This window comes from Hypanus sabinus, chromosome 14, assembly GCF_030144855.1.
Source record: "Hypanus sabinus isolate sHypSab1 chromosome 14, sHypSab1.hap1, whole genome shotgun sequence".
NCBI classification, from domain to species: Eukaryota; Metazoa; Chordata; class Chondrichthyes; order Myliobatiformes; family Dasyatidae; genus Hypanus; species Hypanus sabinus.
The window spans coordinates 81,360,836-81,380,995 of record NC_082719.1 but is presented as its reverse complement, the minus strand read 5'-3'; the positions used below and the strand labels follow the sequence as shown (position 1 = coordinate 81,380,995).

At 41.5% G+C, this 20,160-nt stretch overlaps 1 protein-coding gene across 1 annotated transcript in view; it reads right to left on the bottom strand.

Annotated features, from left to right (window-relative positions):
* The window catches only part of LOC132404918 (probable E3 ubiquitin-protein ligase HERC1), a 279,423-nt gene extending 259,489 nt beyond the window's left edge, over window positions 1-19,934 (bottom strand). The window contains exon 1 of the mRNA XM_059989522.1: window positions 19,748-19,934. The gene's annotated coding sequence lies outside the window, so the exon portion shown is untranslated. The remainder of the gene's footprint in view (window positions 1-19,747) is intronic.
* Between the last annotated feature and the right edge of the window lie 226 nt (window positions 19,935-20,160).

Genomic DNA, 20,160 nt, shown 5'->3' with positions numbered 1-20,160 from the left:
TCTCCGCAGACTCCTGAGGAAGTAGTGGCGCAGTTGTGCTTTCTTTGCAAATTCACTTATATGATGGGTCCGGACAGGTCCTCTGAGATAGTGACACCCAGGAATTTAAAGTTACTGACGCTCTCCATGTCTGCTCCTCTGATGAGTACTAATGCATGGAACTCTGGATTCCCTCTCCTGAAGTCTACAATCTTTTCCTTGGACTTGCTGACATTGAGTGAGAAGTTGTTGTTATTACACCACTCAGCCAAATGTTCAATCTCCCTCCTACTTGCTGATTCATCACACTTCATACAGCCCACAGCAGTGGTGTCATCAGTGAACTTGAATATGGTGTTGGAGCTGTATTTCGCCAAACAAGTGGTTGGTGTGAAGTAAGGAGAGCAGGGGGTTGTACACATCCCTGTGGTGCATCTGTGCTGATGGAGATTATGGTGGAGATGTTTTTGCAAATCCAAACTGACTGGGGCTTGCAAGTGAGGAAATCAAGGATCCCGTTGCACAAGGGTGTATTGATACCAGGTCATGGAGTTTACTGATTAGTCTTTGAGGGGAACTAATGATAAATGGGTGGTAAATCAGTGACAAAAGATTTAACCGACATCAGAGATATGATTGCATAGTGACCACAGAAATTAAACATTCTGAGACATAGACATTTTGAAAAGACATTGAGTACTGAAAAGCCATATAGAGGGAGGAATCGAGGAAGAGGGTGGAAAGTTGGTTAGTCCTCCAACTACTGGATGATAATTTAGGAAGACTTAGAAAATCATGAAGTGGAAGTAGAATGGGCAGGGATTAAATAAAAATCTGTACAGTGAATTGGAGGTCCTTAAAGATATCATATTGTTAGGTGAAATATTAATCACCTAACCATTAATAAGAAAAATAACATTTAAGTAATACCATCATTGAATCATCAAATATAGGCCTAACTAAAATTTGAAACAGATTGGAGGACAAATATATAGAACACTTTTTTGACACAGTTTCCATGGCATTATACCATAGAAACAATGAGAGAACACCATGGGACCTATAAGAAATTAGGTTAGTGAGACGAGGTCAATTAGCAATTTCATGGTAAGGGATCCAATTGGGAAGTGTCATTAGTGTGCATATTTAGTTTAGTCACAATATGCTTACCTGAAACTAGAGTTTTAAATTTGAATAACTACATGATATTAAACAAAGTGCTGGGACAGAATTTGGAATCAAGTTGAAAAATAAACCTATAGATAAACTGAACACATTTAAAGAGATGTTCCAGAGTTTCCAGAAAATACATTCTATTTCTCTTTATTATTACTTTATTCCCATGGAATGATTTTTGCTCCATATGTTTGGAAGGGAATGGGAATGGGAGTTATCTCTTACCTACTACCTAATGCCACAATATTTTAAACCCAAGGCATACACAAACATGCTTACAGATTCTATCTCTGTCACTGTTGACCTGACTGGTGGTTGATAAGGAGAGTCAAACATTAAATTTCCTTTCTTTCCCCGAAAGAAGTCAAGCCAATAACTTAACACTGGTTAAATATGGCAAGTAAGATCAGCAAGTCTGTGGCAAATCACTGTGAATATTTATGCACTTCATTAGTATCTCCTCTACAGTTTTAAAGTACAAATAGTTGAAAATCATTTGGTATCAGCTGTCAGGACTGATTGAATTACAGCCATAAAAATAGCAAACTATTACAACATAAAAGATGATAACCAACAGACTTTGAGTTGCAAGTAATGATCTTTATATGGTAACAGATTGGCTCTGAGCGAGGAGCAGCTGTCTAAGTGACCTTAAAACTCTGAACTATGGTATATCAGGTTCAATAATTTTTCAGTAATTGAATCAATTAGCTTAAAAAAAGCAGAATACTTTCAGTTTCTGTATATTCAGAAATGAATAAACTTCTTACATTGCAGTGAAAACACAAGTAAAGACATTTTGCCAAGCACATAATAAATGTGAAAGGATTATAAAAGAGTGTCAGTAACTTTCTTTATCTTCTAACAGGCACCAAAACATGATAAAAGAAGAAACTGCTCCTCCCTTCCAGTTATCCTCAACATGGATTCCTGCCAGGGCTGTCTGCTGAGCCCACTGCTCACACATGACTCCACAGCCAAACACCTGAGTAATCACATTGTTAAGTTCATCGATGATGCAACAGTGGTGGGTTTCATCATCAACAACGAGATGGCCTACAGAGAGAGGGACGGAAGAGTTCAAGGCCTGGTGGCAGACAAATAATCTCTTCCTCAATGTCAATGAGACAAAGGAGATGAATATCCACTTCAGAAGAACTAGAACTATCACACCCCTCTTTATATCAGCAGCAAAGCAGTGGAAACTGTGAGCAGTTTCAAACTCCTGGCAGTGTGCATCTTGAAAAACCTCCCAGAATACATTCCATATAATCAGGAAAGCTCATTAACGCCTCTGAGGAGGTTGAAGAGAGCTGGATTAGATATATCGATAAGAATGTCATCCTACGGATCCACAGTAGAGAGTATCCTAACATGCTGTATCACCGCATGGTGCAGAAACCACACAGTGGAAGACGTGAAGGCTCTACAATGGATAGTCAAAGCTGCCAATGCATCAACAGCACCAGTCTACCCACCATCAAGAACATATATACAGAAAGCTGCTGGAAAAGTCCAATAACATCAAAAAGCATCTCATCCACTCTGCTCATGGACTGTTTGTCCCACTCCCATCAAGGAGGAAGCCACATAGCATCGACAGCAGGACCACCAGACTCAGAAAAGGTTACTTTCCCTAAGCAATAAGCCTGATCAACACTTCTACCCACTACCTCGCCCCTCTACATCACCTACCACAACTTTATTGTTTTTTGTTTTGACAAGTCTGAGCCTAGTCAATGAATTATATCAACTTGTTCTAAAACCATTGATGTCTCTGCATCACTCCTCCATAGTTTCAAATAAGTCAAATCATGCCACAATACATCCTCTGTTTGAGTAATATACCATTTTATACATAAAATGCAAGCATCGGAAGACTGCCCATCTACAAACCACAGAACCTGCCATCTCCACCGCCCGTAGGCCTGGACTTGTCCAGACTGCAATCGCTGCTACCAACATCTACTGCTTTAACAATCCAGAGCAGATTCAAAACCCAGACTCCACTGCTATCAATGCAGGTTCCAATATCCTCAAACACCTCCAAAGGGCAGATTGTGCAACCTCCAACTCCGACTCTGACCTCCACGCCGGGTCTTCAAGTGCTGCCGCTGTCTGCCCTTCCCCGCCTCCACTCTGTAACCCTCTCTCTCTCAAGTCCTACTACTAGCTCTTGGGCCCTTGGAGACTCCATCTTCCTCTCACCACACCATCTCCAAACAATCCAAACCTCCTTTCCCCTCAGACACTACCAACCCCCTTCCCCCCTCCGATCCCAGTGCTCATCCATGCCGGGTCTTCACCATTCCTTCCGACATTCTCCTGAGGCCGAACGTTCTGTTCTCAGTAAGGGCCTCACTTTTGTCCTTCTGCACTCATACTTTAGTGAGTTCTGCACCCACCATGACACTGAGCTAGTTTTCCATTGCCTATGTCTCCAAGCCTTCAGCAAGGACTCTCCACCACTTACCGATGACCCCTACTCTCATCTTCAACCCTCCTCCTCTTCCTGGACATCCTGCCGTAGTCTTCTGCCTGCTCTGGACTTTTTCATTACCAAATGCCAACAGGACATCGGCCGTCTTGAATTCAACACTCCTCTCTCCAATTCCAACCTAGCTCAGTCCCTTCCTACCTACATCCATGACATTTCACACACACTGGATCTTTTCAAATTCCCTGGTTCCCATCATCTTACTTTAACTATGAACGTCCAGTACCTATATACCTTCAACCGCCACCAGGAAGGTCTCAAAGCTCTCCATTTCTTTCTGGACTATGGACCTAACCAGTTCTCCTCAATCCCTACTCACCTCCATCTAGCAGAACTTGTCCTCACTCTTAATAATTTCTCCTAATGGTGACTCCTTTGCTTGTATCTTTGGAAACAGCTCTATTCTTACCTTTATTATCTTTATTTTTCCCTTTCAGGGTTCTTTTGAAGACCCTGACCTGGAGTTACATGGGACCCATTCTCGGGGTTTCACGACCCCTGGCTGTTATTCGACACGCCAGGAGTTTTGGCCTGAGATTCTCAACCATGTTCAGAAGCCTAAGATCTCAGGGCTCTGAAGAAGGGCGGATCAAGGGTCAGTGTCATGGCAGTAGACTCGTGTGTCATCAGGGAAGCTGGAAAATCTTTTGCTGTGGGCAAAGACCCGAGGTCTTTGCGATCTTCGGACACAGAGCTCAAAAAAAGCGATGAAATAGACTTTTAACATCATAAACCAGTGGGTTGTTATGTCTCCCGCTCGCTGTGAAAATGGGAGACACCTCCCACTCTCTTGCCAGGGAGAAAGAGAACCTTTGGTTTGTTGATTGTTGGATGAAATGCAAAGCTTTTGGGGTAACTTTGTTCTGTGTCTTTGCTATTGCTTAGCACACGCTTGGGCTTAGTGATGGTACCGATGCACATTTTTTTTTGCTGGTGGGGGTAGGGGTGATCGTTGCTCACTGCTACTTACACGTGGGAGGGGAGAGCTGGGGGGGGACTTTGGGGTTCTCATGCTTTACTGTCGTTCGAAGAAAAAGCATTTCAAGATGTACATTATATACATTTCTCTAACATTAAATTTGACTTTTAAACCTCTGAACCTTTGGCTCCTCCCACTTCCTTAAAAGAAAAGATGTAGCCATGGGCACTCGCATGGGTCCCAGCTATGCTTGCCGGTTTGTTGACTACGTGGAACAGTCTATGTTCCAAGCCTACACTGGTGGGAGTCCTGCACTTTTCCTGCACTACACTGACTACTGCAATGGTGCTGCTTCATGCACCCATGCAGAATTCATCGACTTCATCCACTTTGCCTCCAACTTCCACCCTGCCCTCAAATTTACCTAGTCCATTTCTGTCAACTCCCTCCCCCCCTTTCTTGATCTCTATCTTTGGAGACAATTCATCTACTGATGTCTATCATAACCCACTGACCCTCACAGTTACATGGACTATACCTCTCCTCACTCTGTTACTTGTAAAAACGCCATCCTCTTCTCTCAATTCCTCCATCTCTGCTGCATCTGCTCTCAGAATGAGGATTTTCATTCCAGAACAAAGATGTCTTCCTCCTTCAAAGTAAGAAGCTTGCCTTCCTTCACTATCAATGCTTTCACCCCATCCTCCCACCACCCTACCAGAGATAGCTTTCACCCCATCCTCTTGTCCTCTCCTACCACCCCACCAGCCTCTGAGTCCCACTCATTATTTTCCGTGCCTTCTGCCATCTCCAAAGGGATCCCACCACCAAGCACATCTTTCCTTCCCCCCAATTTCTGTTTTCCACAGGGATTGCTCCTGACGTGACTCCCCTGTCCATTCGTCCCTCCTCACTGACCTCCCTTCTGGCACTTATCCTCGCAAGTGGAACAAGTGCTACATCTGCTCAAACACCTCCTCCTCCACTACCATTCAGGGCCCCAGGTGAAGTGATACTTCACCTGTGAGTCTGTTGAGGTCATACACTGTGTCTGATGCTTCAGCTCTGGCCTCCTGTATATTCACAAGACCCAACATACATTGGGAGACCGCTTCGCCAAGCATCTTCCTCCATCCAGCAGAAAAAGCATGATCTCCCAGTGGCCACCGATTTTAATTCCACTTCCCATTCCCTTTGCACTATGGCTATCCATGGCCACCTCTACTGTCATAATGAGGCCACACTCAGGTAGGAGGAACATCACCCTACATTCTGTTTGTGTAGCCTTCAACACAAAAGCATGAACACTGATTTCTCAAACTTCCAGTAACACCCCTCCACATCACCATTCCCCATATCCTTTTCCCTCTCTCACCTATGTCCTTGCCTGCCCATCGCTTCCCTCCTACCCCCATTTCTTTCTTCCATGGCCTTCTGTCCTCTCCTCTCAGCCCGAAATGTTGACTGTACTCTTTTCCATTGATGCTATCTGCCTGCTGAGCTCCTCCAGCATTTTGTGTGTGTTGCCTGGACCTCTGCTATTATCCGTAGTAATTATGCCAAGAACCTTGTGTGCAAGACTCAGCTTTAGATGTGATTTAAACTTATAGTCAAAACTTCCAGAAACATGTAACTTCCAGGTATTAATTTTACATATCATGTTAACACCAGCATTAGACAGGCTAAAAACGTTATATCTTTTTGAGTAGTGAAACATTTGTAAAAGCAAAACATTTTTGGATCCTCTCCAGTGTTCCCTGAATCAAACAACATCTGTAGTAGTGAGGACTATTGCTTGTTCCTAGGTCTCCCTTAATGTTATATTTTCTGGAAACCAAACATCATCAACATTCCTGCTCAGATCAAAAATCTGGTTAAATTTTGTTATATTTTACAATTCAACTGGCATTTTTTGTGGTGTCTTCAGTTGGTGCTCCAATGCATTATGTGAATGAGGAAAATTAAGTATGAACTCTTACTAAGCACCTGTTCTGATCAGATTAAGATTATAATAGATGGTCTTTAAATTGGCTACATGTCAGCAGTTACTTGGTAATAGATAAACTAAGTTTCAGTTTCTATTAATTCTTAAAATTTTAGACCTCACTGTGATTATTTAAGCTTGGCCTACATGAAAATATGAGTATATCACCAGTTACACAAAGCTAATTACGGTTTACGTTTACATGGAGATAATGAGAGCTCTCATCTCTGTGTTCATCACACAAACTGTGGACTTTTGAAGACTATCACAACATTAAAAAGTTGTTGAAATTCTAATTATATCAAATTTGAAATGAAAATCGACTCAATAAACTTTGCAATACAATTCTAGATTACAGACATAAATACTTGATGACGGTGAGGACAATATGAGCGTGGTTGATGTTCTTAAGGGAGAAGAGGTGATGGAGTTGTTAAATACATTAGGACGGATAAGTCCCCGGGGCTTGACGGAATATTCCCCAGGCTGCTCCACAAGGCGAGGGAAGAGATTGCTGAGCCTCTGGCTAGGATCATTATGTGCTCGTTGTCCACAGGAATGGTACTGGAGGATAGGAGGAAGGCGAATGTTGTCCCCTTGTTCAAAAAAGGTAGTAGTGAGAGTCCAGGTAATTATATACCAGTGAGCCTTACGTCTGTGGTGGGAAAGCTGTTGGAAAAGATTCTTAGACATAGAATCTATGGGCATTTAGAGAATCATGGTCTGATCAGGGACAGTCAGCATGGATTTGTGAAGGGCAGATTGTGTCTAACAAGCCTGATAGAGTTCTTTGAAGAGGTGACCAGGCATATAGATGAGGGTAGTGGATGTGATCTACATGGATTTTAGTAAGGCATCTGACAAAGTTCCACACAGTAGGCTTATTCAGAATGTCAGAAGGTGCGGGATCCAGGGAAGTTTGGCCAGGTGGATTCAGAATTGGCTTGCCTGTAGAAAGCAGAGGGTCATGGTGGAGGGAGTACATTCAGATTGGAGAGTTGTGACTAGTGGTGTCCCACAAGGATCAGTTCTGGGACCTCCACTTTTTGTGATTTTTAATAAACGACCTGGATGTGGGGGTAGAAGGGTGGGTTGGCAAGTTTGCAGATGACACAAAGGTTGGTGGTGTTGTGGATAGTGTTGAGGATTGTCGAAGATTGCAGAGACATTGCCAGGATGCAGAAGTGTGCTGCAAAGTGGCAGATGGAGTTCAACCCAGAGAAATGTGAGGTGGTACACTTTGGAAGGACAAATTCCAAGGCAGAGTACAAAGTAAATGGCAGGATACTTGGGAGTGTGGAGGAGCCGAGGGATCTGGGGATACATGTCCACAGATCCCTGAAAGTTGCCTCACAGGTAGATCAGGTAGTTAAGAAAGCTTATGGAGTGTTAGCTTTCATAAATCTAGGGGTAGAGTTTAAGAGTCGCAGGGTAATGTGGCAGCTCTATAAAACTCTGGTTAGGCCACACTTTGAGTACTGTGTCCAGTTCTGGTCACCTCACTATAGGAAGGATATGGAAGCATTGGAAAGGGTACAGAGGAGATTTACCAGGATGGTGCCTGGTTTAGAGGGTATGCATTATGATCAGAGATTAAGGGACCTAGGGCTTTACTCTTTGGAGAGAAGGAGGATGAGAGGAGACTTGACAGAGGTATACAAGATATTAAGAGGAATAGACAGAGTGGATAGCTAGCACCTCTTCCCCAGGGCACCACTGCTCAATACAAGAGGACATGGCTTTATGGTAAGGGGAGGGAAGTTCAAGGGGAATATCAGAGGAAGGTTTTTTACTCAGAGAGTGGTTGATGCATAGAATGCACTGCCTGAGTCAGTGGTGGAGGCAGACACACTAGTGAAATTTAAGAGACTACTAGACAGGTACGTGGAGGAATTTAAGTTGGAGGGTTATATGGGAGGCAGGGTTTAAGGGTTGGCACAACATTGTGGGCTGAAGGGTCTATACTGTGCTGTATTGTTCTTTGTTTAAATACCTGACACAAATGACGAAAGTCATCTTCTGTCTTTGTATCTCATCACTCTCATAAATTGAGATAATTTTAGGAATAACTGATATTCAAGGCAACCACCAGAGATAAAGAATTCAAGTCACTTTTATTGTCATTTCAACCATAACTGCTGGTACAGTCCATAGTAAAAATGAGACAACATTTTTCAGGACCATTGTGTTACATGACTCAGTACAAAAACTAGACTGAACTACGTAATAAAAAAAACAACACAGAGAAAGCTACACTAGACTACAGACCTACACAGGACAGCATAAAGTGCACAAAAAAATTAACAGTAAAGATGGGTAAAATGTGGGAAAGTGCTTTACAAGCTCCAGAAAATTGATCAAGAAATAAGCAGTCTCATTTACGATTGAAAAGAATATGAACTTTCTAGTTCATTGTTTCTACTGCTCGATCTCTAATAAATCTTGTTTATGTCCAACCATTCTTTTTAACTAATTACTGTTATTATTAAACTTGTTATTATATTTTATTTAATTCCTTAAGTTTTCTCATCTTTTATTTCCACGTCATGTGTCCTTTATATAAAGCTTTGTATTATTGAGTTTATTGCTTTGAATTGTCTATTGTCCGAACAGAAAATCTACTAAACTCTGTTACATCCCCAAATACATCACTTTCACTGCCAATTCCAGCCAATACCCATAATAAAGCTACATATTTATACATTTATTTAAATACCCAGGTAGCTGGGTACAAATTGTCAGTCCATCAGGATTAGAAACCAAAACTACTGATAAGCAGTCCCATATTAAAAGTACAGCAGATCACAAGTATTTATTAATGGAAACTTTTTTGTGCTTTGGTGTTGAGCCCACAATTTAGGGCTGAGAAAGACGAACAGCTTAGGAATCTAAAATCAGTATTATTCAAAATACCTTGAATTCGTTATGGAGCATTTACTGAAACACTTCCTCTCTAACACCCATTTCAGGTTTTTAATTAACCGCTCTTTCCTTTTGTGCTCAATAAACAATACATTTAATTGCAGAGTAATTTCATGGTTCGGATAGGATGCATCCATTATACAACAACTTTAATTATTATTTAAATAGCAAAATGGATGGGAGGGGGAAGAAATTTAAAGCTTCCATATATAAAAAAATAGTGCTACAGACTACAGATACAGACCAGGAATGAAGTCTTCACGAAAGCAGTAAGTGTTGTGCACCTTCTGGTCACCCCCATTCATCCCACATCAAGGCAACATCAACTATAGAGGTTCATCATATTAGTAGAGGAGGCCATGGACTGACGTGCATCCTTCCTTTCTTTTCATTACTTAGTTTAATGTAATATTCTGGATCCATCTTTCCAAAATTGTTTACTCTATTACGTTTGAATATCATATTGAGTTTCTTTTTATGGCTGCAAGGTCATATTTTGAAATCTTTGATTGCAATTCAGTAATCTGATATGAGGGATCAGGTTCACCCACGATACCGTATAATCTTAAATATTCCACACCAACACTTACAATCTTTAAGAATAGAGAATAAACCCCAAACCTACCACATCATTAGCAAAATAAGTAAAATTATGTCCAGTTAGTTGATGGGATATTGACTATATCAACCAAGAGTATAATGTAAGGTTAAAAAAAAAGGAATATATATATTAAAAGTATCAGGAAACATATCATGTTAATGTTTTTACATTAACAGCTAATGTAACAGAGCATGGTATTTGCATGAAGGCATACACTATTAATCTCTATATCTTGTGTATGCACAAAAACAAATGATTTATAATTTTGCAAAACGTTATAATGGTCAAATGTACATCTACACTATCTTGAGACACAGCTGTGAATTTCCCCCAAAAGACCTCAGAAAAAGTGACTGTATATAGTTACTCAGACTACAATAAGTTGCCCTGTTCAACATATAAAATCTAGAAGAATCATCCACTAAAACAGAAACTAGAGAGCATCAGAAAAACTATTTGAGGAGTGAATTTTATATGCTAGTGTACAGTGTGAGAGCTATCACAAGATTTCTTACTTAATTTGTAATTTATTGACTTCATTCAAAATAAACAAGAGTGTTAGCAGTAATCAAAGCTGCATTAAAGAAAGGAAATTTATTGTGTATATTGTAACTTTATACAAAAAGACAAAATAAGATGAATATCCATTTAAGACTACATTACTCAGCACTAGCCTCTGTTGCATCCAGGACATCTTTAAGGAGTGATGCCTCAGAAAGGCAGGGTCTATCATTAAGGACCCCTAACCCAGGTCATGCCTTGTTCTTATTGCTACCATTGGGAAAGAGGTACAGAAGCTTGAAGGCACACACTAAACAATTCAGGAGCAGCTTCTATTCCTCTGCCCACTGATTTCTGAATGGACATTGAACCCACGAACACCACCCTACTACTTACTTATTTCCTCTACATTTGCAATACTTATTTTGTATGTGTGTGTGTGTGTGTGTATATAAACACTATAATTCGGTTTATTAAAATTATGTATCACATCGTACCGTTGCTGCAAAGTTAACAAATTTCATAACATTTGCCAGTGATTTGCGAAGGTGGTCAAGAAGATAACCAACTAGGACATCTTCACAAAAATTGTGGGTCATTATAAACCACTAAACTGAAACATTTCCTGAATAGTAGATAGTAAAATATTTTGAATACACTGTACCCCGACTTTAACGGTAAAAACCCATACAAGACGCACAAAATACTGGAAGATCTCAGCAGGCAAGGCAGCGTCTATGGAAAAGACTATAGACACCATCTTGGGCCGACCCTTCATCGGGACAGGAAAAAAAAGCCGAGGAGTCAGAGTAAGAAGGTGGGGGAGGGGAGAAAGAAACACAATGTGATAGGTGAACCTGGGAGGGGTGAGAGGTGAAGTAAAGAGAAGGGAAGTTGATTGGTGAAAAAGATACAGGGCTGGAGAAGGGAGAGGACAGAAGGCCATGGAAGAAAGAAGAGCGGTAGGAGCACCGGAGGGAGTTTATTGACAGGTAAAGAGATAAAGGTGAATGAGAAAAAAAGGAATGGGAAATGGTGAAGTTGGGGGGGGGGCATAACCACAAGTTCAAGAAATCGATGCTCATGCCATCAGTTGGAGGCTACCCAGATGGAATACAAGGCGTTGTTCCTCCAACCTGAGTGTGTCCTCATCGTAACAGTAGAGGAGGTCATGGACTGACATGTTAGAATGGGAATGGGAAGTAGAATTAAAATGGGTGGCCACTGGGAGATCCTACTATCTCTGGTGGATGGAATGTAGGTGCTCGGCAAAGTGGTCTTCCAATCTACATTGGGTCTCACCGATATACAGGAGGACACACCAAGAGCACCGGACACAGTATATGACTTCAACAGACTCACAGGGAAGTGTTGCCGCACCTGGAAGGGCTGGTTGCGGCTATGAATGGTAGTGAGGTATGAGGTATTGGGGCAGATGTAGGACTAGCTCCACTTGCAAGGATAAATGCCAGGAGGGAAATCAGTGGGGAGGGACGAATAGACAAGTGGGTTGCACAGGGAACGATCCCTGCAGAAAGCAGGAAGTGTGGCGGGGGGGAGGGGGAGCTGGCAAAGAGAAGGGAAGATGTGCTAGGTGGTGGGATCCCGTTGAAGGTGGCAGAAATTACAGAGAATTATGTGTGTCCAGCATACTGGTGGAGGCTGGTGGAGTGGTAGGTAGGGACAAGATGAACCTTATCCCTGGTTGGGAGGTGGAAGGATGGGCTGAGGGCAGATGTGCACAAAATAGAAGCAATGTGGTTGAGGACAGTGTTGATGGTGAAGGAGGAGAAGCCCCTTTCTTTGAAAAAGGAGGATATCTATTTCGTTCTAGAATGAAAAGCCTCATCCTGAGAGCAGATGCATTGGAGATGAGGAATTGAGACAACAAGGGGATGGCATTTTTTCAAATAACAGGGTGGGAAGAGGTTTAGTTCAGGTAGCTGTTATAAATTTGATCGCATAATCTAAAATAACCCACCAGTACAAACAATATTGTTGTTTTGTAACTCCAAAACATAAAACTAATTTCCAAGAAAAATGGAGAGTCAAGAAGGCGAGTTTAACACAATAGAGAATGCACCTCCACTCCATATATAGTATACTATATATTACAACTACTATATACAGTACAGAAATCCACAGCACAGAAAATTTTAAATTCTTCCATTCAGGCTTAAAGATTTAATTGCTATGGAGGATTTTTCTTCTCTTGTGGGATAATGCTTTTTTTAAACAAGGAAGGTCATTATGCTTAGCAGATAAGATTTGTAGCTGTGAAAACCAAGGGGCCTCCTCCTTGGTTGTAGGAGTTGACTCTGAGACTGCAGGAAATGGCTCCAGCAGCTCTGGACACCTACTTTTCTCAGCTTTTCTCACTGTAACTATTTTGATCCTTGCTTTACTCTTTTTCAACATCTTGCCTTTTTATCTCATCCTCCATTTTCTAGGAATTAGGTCTCATTTTTCCTCCCATTTCCCAAGCATTTATGTCATCCTCCTCTTTCTTTTCCTTTTTCTTCTTTCTAGTTTGTGTATCTTGATCTTGAGAAGATGCATGTAACTCATTGGAGTATTATCTTATTAATTCTTCTATTGCTCCCTTTACAGTCTGATTTCTCCTCTGTTTCCTTATCCACAACATTATCTGACAAATCCTGTTTTCGTATCTTCATTGACTTCCTTTCTTTTTGGCCTTCCGTTCACCCAGTTGGGCTGTGGTCTTTGCTTCTACTTTTATAAGTAGTTCTTTGTCTCCACTTGAAGTTAATGTAAATAACCATAATGCACACAAAGCAGATTCTGGTTCTTTATACTCACAAAAGCTAAAGGCTTACAACTTTCCTGAAGCTCTTTGAACTCCCCTCCAGCTTAAAACCAAGCAACATTTTGCAAGTAACTGCCTGGTTAACATATCAGAAGCCTTTTCAGATATGCTGCCTATAAAAACTGTTGTAGTTGCATCACTGCTTTTGTCACATTCACAATCCTGCTGAGCGGCATGGTCCTTTCTTGGTACACACAATATGCCTTCCAACCAGAGGTACACAGGCTGGCATTAACACTTATTTGCCCTCTGTTGGGCATCTATTCATGGTGTACAACATGGAGACAGTTATGGCAACATCCACTACCTTTTTAATTTACTTTTAGTTGACTCTATCATAGAGGATGTGTATGCAAATGGTGGATGGATCTCTAATCAAGTTGTAGGTGTCTCGGCCACTCACAACCTCAACAATGCTGGCCCTCCTGTTTCTAATCACACACAATCCCAATATGATTTAGAGGTTGTTATATTTCACTATTACATATGTCATTCCAACAGGAATGATCTTTTCTCCAGTATAGCTTTTTAGTTGGATATCTGCTGGCTTCAGTTCTGTATCTTTATAACGCCATTCAAAGCCATTTTGTGGAATGACTGAAATAGCCAAGCCAGTGTTCAATTCCAGTATAATTAATTTGCTGTTCACTTGCTTGACTACTGTTAGTTTTCACATTGTAAATCTTAATTCTATGTCACTCTCATCTCTATCAGATTTTTTATCAATAGTATGCAGATTAGTATTCTTTTCAGAACTGAACTTGACTTTTTATCCTTTTCTCCTCTCTGTACAGTCCATTTACTTTTGTCTGCCGAACATGTTCTTTGTATGTGATCTACATTGTTGTATTTTCTGCAAGTTTCGCTTTTAAATCTGCATTGGTCTGGTGCAGGTGAGCCGCTGCGACAATGATAACACAATTTGTTCGGCCATGCCAGTTTCTGTTTAGACAATGTAATTTTGTTCATGTTCACTTTCATTCCTGAATGCAACTGAATTGTGTCTCTGTCTTCTGTTTATATTGATCAGCAATTTCAACTGTTCTTTTAAATGTAAGTTGTGCTTCAGTTATGTGCCATTTTTGAATGCTTTGTCAGATTTCATAAACTAAACGGTCTCTCAATGCATCAGTAAGTCTTCTACCGAACTGACAATACTCAATCTCTTCAATTCAGGCACGTATGCTGAAACGTACTCCCCTTCCTTTAAATCCCATTTATGAAACCTAAATTGTTCTGCAATCAACAATGGTTACAGTTCTAAATGTTCCTGCAATACTTTCATGATACCAACAAAGCTAATTTCTGCTGGTACAAACAAGCTGGAGGAACTCAGCAGGTCGGGCAGCATCCGTTGAAATGAGCAGTCAACGTTCCGGACTGACCTGCTGAATTCCTCCAGCTTGTTTGTACATGTTGATTTGACCACAGCATCTGCAGTGTACTTTGTGTTTACTAATTTCTGCTGGTTTGTTTGAACCAAACTGTCTGCCTTTAAATCCAATGCACTCAACAAAATTGGTACTTCTTTCTCATTGGCTAAATTACTGCTCAATTTGCTCCATATACAACATCCATTTATCTGTTGTATAATCAAGCATGTCTATCTTTCTGATTTAACCAGCTATTTGAATTGAATTGAATTTCAGTTTACTGTCATTTAGAAACCACAACTGCAATGCAGTTAAAAAATGAAACAACGTTCCTCCAGAATGATATCACAAAAGCACATGACAAAATAGACTACACCAGAAAATCCACATAATGTTTGGCAATCCCCAAATCTAGAGTCTGGAGAGGCTGCCGCGTATTAATATCACGCTACCATCTTAGCGCGTTCCCCGGAAAGGAGCTCCAAATCCACCAGACAAAACAGGACTACCCAGACACACCAAGTCAGGAGACCAACTCTACCACCCAAGAAACCAAAAACTAAAGCTACAAGACCTACACAAACCCACATTGTTACAACATATAGTTACAAAAGTGCAAACAATACCATTATTGATAAAAAAAAGACCATGGGCACAGTAAAAATAGTCCAAAAATGTTAAAAGACTATAAGTTCGAAAGAAATCACCACACAGTTTCCACAAGTCCTCAGGGTCCCGATAGACTCGTCATCCCACGCAGGCGGCAGAAGGGAATACCCCCGCTATGGACTTCCACAGCGCTGCCGGACTCAGCCTCGCAGACGCAGCACACAATGAAAGCTCTGTCAAACCCAGCCTCACAGACACAGCACACAATGAAAGCCACCTGACCACAGCAGACTCCGAGTCCGTTGAACCTCCGAGCCTCCGACCATCCCCTCCGGCACAGCCTCTCTGAGCACCATCCTCTGCCAAGCGCACTATGATGCGCCCACCACCGGCCATCGGCAACACGACCCCGAGGACTGGGGGCCTGTTCTTCTCAGCAGAGACCCAGACCTCACAACAGCAGCAGCAACGAAGAAGGCCTTCCTGGAGACTTCCAGATGTTCCTCTGTGCTCCCACATTTGGTTTTTCATCAGATTAGGATTGTGCATGGCACCCCACTTGACAAATAACAGATATCAACTCCGGAGAGGCCGCTGCAAACTGCATCGCACCGCCATCTTGAATTGGGCCTTTCCGGCCTTTTAAAAATGTATTGTTATTATCACCCAGTACTCACTGTTTATGAATTCATGAAATTGTCTGTTTTCTGCCTTTTATTTAAAAACTTGACTTTCTCTCTCGCTCTTCTGAAGGGTCACATGCTGCGCTGCTGTTTTTTTACTCAAACGTCTTGCTGCATTTCAACAGGTAGGCAGTCATCTTGGTTGGGTTTGTTTTAAAAATAACTCGTTGCCACTGTTATGTTTTAACTCCTTTCAGTGAGATATCAGCTGACGTTCTTGGATTCAAATCCACTCTCCTATCAGATCACCAGAACCCTTGGTTCCTCTGTAATTCAAAAGTCTTTTCATTTTGGATATACCCATTAACTTGATTTTCAGCTTACTGAGTTTGTGTATTCCAAATTTTCATAGCCCCAAAAATACATCTTAAATAGGTGACCCTTTATCCAGAACCGACGCCTTTAATCTAGAGTAGATTTTTCCAAAATAAAGAAAACATTCTTTAAACATTCATCTCTGTAAGAACTGTTCTATATGCAACATTTCAATAAGATCACCTCTCGTTCTACTAAGAAAATATGAGCTTTATTTTCCCTTCATTAGACCACTCTTTCATTTCAGGAATCAATTTAGTGAACATATTTTGGAACATTCAAGTTTATGCTTTATTATATAAGAACAAAACAGCACATTATATAAACAACACACACAAAATGCTAGAGGAACTCAGCAAGCCAGACAGCATCTATGGAATAGAGTAGACTTTTCAGGCCGAGACCCTTCATCAGGCCTGCAAAAAAAAGATGATATTGGGGAGGGGGTGAAATGGGGAGCGGGGGGGGGGGGGTTAGGTAAAGAGCTGGGAAGTTGATTAGTGAACGAGATAGAGCTGGAGAAGGGGGAGTGTGGCCTCCCCTACTGTCATGATGAGGCCACATTCAGGTTGGAGAAACAATACCTTATATTCAGTCTGGGTAACCTCCAAACTGATGGCATGAACATCGATTTCTCAAACTTCTGGTAAAGCCCCTACAACCCCACCCCCACACCATTCCCATTCCCCTCTCTCACCTTATCTACTTACCTGCCTATCAGCTCCCTCTGGTGCTCCTTGTCCTTTTCTTTCTTCCATGGGCTCCCGTCCTCCCCTATCAGATTCCTCTTTCTCCAGACCTATATCTCTTTCACTAATCAACTTCCCAGCTCTTTATTTCACCCCTCTCTCTCCCGGTTTCACATCACCTTGTGTTTCTCTCTCTACTCCTCCCACCTTTTAAATCTACTCATCTTTTTCTCTACAGTCCTGCTGAAGGGTCTGGGCCCGAAATGTCTTTTTCCACAGATGCTGCTTGGCCTGCTGAGTTCCTCCAGCATTTTGTGTGTGTTGCTTGGATTTCCAGCATTTGCAGATTTTTTCTTGTTTGTGATAGCACATTATATATGCTTGTATATACCATTTCATTCCTCTTGAAATATGGGTGAACAAACCATTGCTTAGCTAGTTACTTAGTGCACCCAAATGCTGACAGAAGACTCTCCAGTCACAGAAATTCAGTTTAGGACAATAACCATGGTATGATACACTTGTAACACAAAAAAAGTTTACAAATGTGTATGTATAGTAATGGATTTCAGAATTACCAATATAGAACATATTTCAAATTAATCATCTATACTCCTACCAGCACATGGCACTACAACCAGCACTCCTGTAGGGCCTTTATCCAGCCAGATGGGAAATCAAGGCTGAAGTAGACAATCATGCTTCCACGCATCTTTTTTTTTGTTGTGAGCTTGGCAGAATGTGAAAAAAATAGCCAGTGTACTCTTTCTCAAGTGAACAAAATGATTTACAATCATATATGTTTTAAAATTTGATCACAAGTACTATCCAATGCCTTTCAAGAATTAAATATCTGTTAGGATCTTCAAACTTACAGGTGTGATAAATGATCTAGGACTTTCCTGGTGTAGATGGTGAATAAGCTCTTTTCGGACTTCTAGCCGAGTACAATTATCGATTATAACTGACATTTCGATGACAAACTCCACCATTCCTGATGAAGATGACAGAGTTTATCATCGAAAAGTCAGTTATAATCAATAGCTATACCCAGCTGCAAGCCCGAGAAGAGTTTATTATGGGTGTGATATTCCCCTCACTAATTGTCACATGCACATCATAAAAGCTTATTAAACAAAAAGTAACCCTCATATTATAAAGGTTTTCCAATATTCAAAAAAATCTCAATCATCTATAACAGGAGCTTCCAACCTGGATCCCTGGGCCCGTTGCTTAATGGTTTTGGTCTGTGGCATAAAAAGGTTGTGAACCCCCAATCTAGGGGGTATCTCATTGAAACCTATTAAATACCAAAAGGCCTGAAAAACGTGGATGTGGAGAGGATGTTTCCTATCGTGAGGGAGTCTAGACACTGCCTCAGAATAGAGGAACATCCCATTGGAACAGAGATGAGGAGGAGTTTATTTAGCCAGAGGGTGGTGAATCTGTTGAATTCATTGCCACAGACGACTGTGGAGGCAGAGTCATTAGGTACATTTAAAGTAGAGGTTGATATGTTCTTGATTAGTAAGGGCATCAAAAATTATGGGAAGAAGGGAGGGGAATCGGGTTGCAAGGGATAATAAATCAGCCAAGATGGAATGGCAGAGTAGACTCGATGGGGGCAAATCTCCTAATTCTGCTCCTTTGTCTTATGGTCTTAAGGTTTCTTGGAAAAAACAGATAATAGAAAATAAAGTATACTTAAATATATACATATTAATATGCATTTTAATCCATCAAATTACTGACAAATGCCTTTCAAAACAAACAGGATTCCTGCTGAGATGAAACAGCTGAAACTTGATAGATTTCAGCATCAAAACATGTCACATCACCTTTCAGATGACTGAAATGTAATCAAAAGAGAAAACTAACACTATTACTTCTGAATAATCATGCACAGCTGCACAACTTCCCTATATCGTTTGCACAAGTGGGTACACATTTTCATGAATAAATTGTTGAATCTATTGCTAAAATTCATTATTAAAATTAGATGGTATGTTTGTGAACTGAGACTTGCTAACATAATAATAGGATCCCGCAAATTACTTCTATGTTTGATAATAAACATAATAACTTGATTATGAAACACTTATGTTTCTCCAGAACAACTTATTGAATAATCCAGCAATTTAATCTTCACTGCAACGTTAAACTAAAGATGATATGTCCTTTAAGCAGAGATTAAATGGTTTCATGAATAGTTCCGACTACTTCGCTATGTCTAAGTGCTTATGTGTAGCAAACGGTCACATTTGTAAAATACACAATTCAGTTTATTATTTAAAAAAATCTAATCTTCTCTTTCGGGGGGGGGGGGGGGAAAGAAGTTTGCATCAAGTATTTTATCTTAGGGGATGGAATAGGTACAGGATATAGGGCTACGAAATGCAGCCCTGCATTCTAGCTTGATGAATGACAGTGCAATCATTCCTTCGCTGATTTCCGATGATTATTTTTAATTATAAAACAGCCATTATTCCACATCATTCAAACAATCCGTTTAAAAAAAAGGTACAATCATTTCGACTGTCTGGCCGGGTTAGACCAAAGCTGTCACTCACAATCACGGTTTAAAGGGCCACTGGAGGCAGGCTGCCGATACCCAGGTCGAGCCGAGCCTTTCCCCGCCCCCGCTGACCCGGCCTCCAGCGCTCCGGTCCTACCTCACTCCGCTTTCCTCCCAGCGTTACGGATAAAGAGCACCGAGTCACACACGTCCCCGCATAGGGACCCGGGTTGCACCTCGAGCGGCTCGCCTCGGTGCCCGCTCCCGCTGCCACTCCACACTGAACAGGATCAGGCTCTCGATGGCCACCTCGCCGCCTCCGCCCAATGGTTGTCACAGTACCGATTGTTGCCATACACCGACGCCGCAACGTGACGCCGCGCCACCCCGCCTCCCCGCGCACGCACGTCAGGCGGACTCCAGTTGTGACGTCAACACGTCTTCGCTCTCCCTCCCCCCCCCCCCGGAAACGACGCACGTGCTCTCCGCCACCTCCCCGAACGCTCAGCTGGTCGAGCAGCGTCTGTGGAGGGGGAATATACAGTCGCTGCTTCAGGGCGAGACCCCTCG